This window comes from Penaeus monodon, chromosome 34 (genome assembly GCF_015228065.2).
Source record: "Penaeus monodon isolate SGIC_2016 chromosome 34, NSTDA_Pmon_1, whole genome shotgun sequence".
Lineage (NCBI taxonomy): Eukaryota > Metazoa > Arthropoda > Malacostraca > Decapoda > Penaeidae > Penaeus > Penaeus monodon.
Genome location: NC_051419.1, coordinates 16,962,087 through 16,962,392, shown reverse-complemented (window position 1 = coordinate 16,962,392; position 306 = coordinate 16,962,087). Strand labels below are relative to the sequence as shown.

Sequence of the window (306 nt, the reverse complement as noted above, 5' to 3'; positions counted from 1 at the left end):
CTGCAGTTTAGAAAATGATCACAAAGAATATTTCAGATTAATAACTTACGCCGAAATATTGAATTATATACATTCTTTGTTTGTATTGTTTCTTTTAAATAGTTTATATTCCCACGCAGTCCTTCAGAATCGTATGATATAGAATATAATGATGCATTTTCATAGCATTAGATTTTTACTGATGCTGGGCATTTCATGCTTGTTTGCAAAATTGTCCTAGCGAAATACTGATCTACATAGCTGAAGCTGAAGAAATAGGCTGAGCTTGTCGAACATATTAAAATAAGAAAGACCTACTGTAGAAGT

General features: G+C 31.4%; 1 protein-coding gene across 1 annotated transcript in view; it reads right to left on the bottom strand.

The window, feature by feature from the left end:
• Positions 1–306, bottom strand: part of LOC119594839 (mucin-2-like) — a 21,084-nt gene that overhangs the window by 10,638 nt on the left and 10,140 nt on the right. The window lies entirely within an intron of this gene.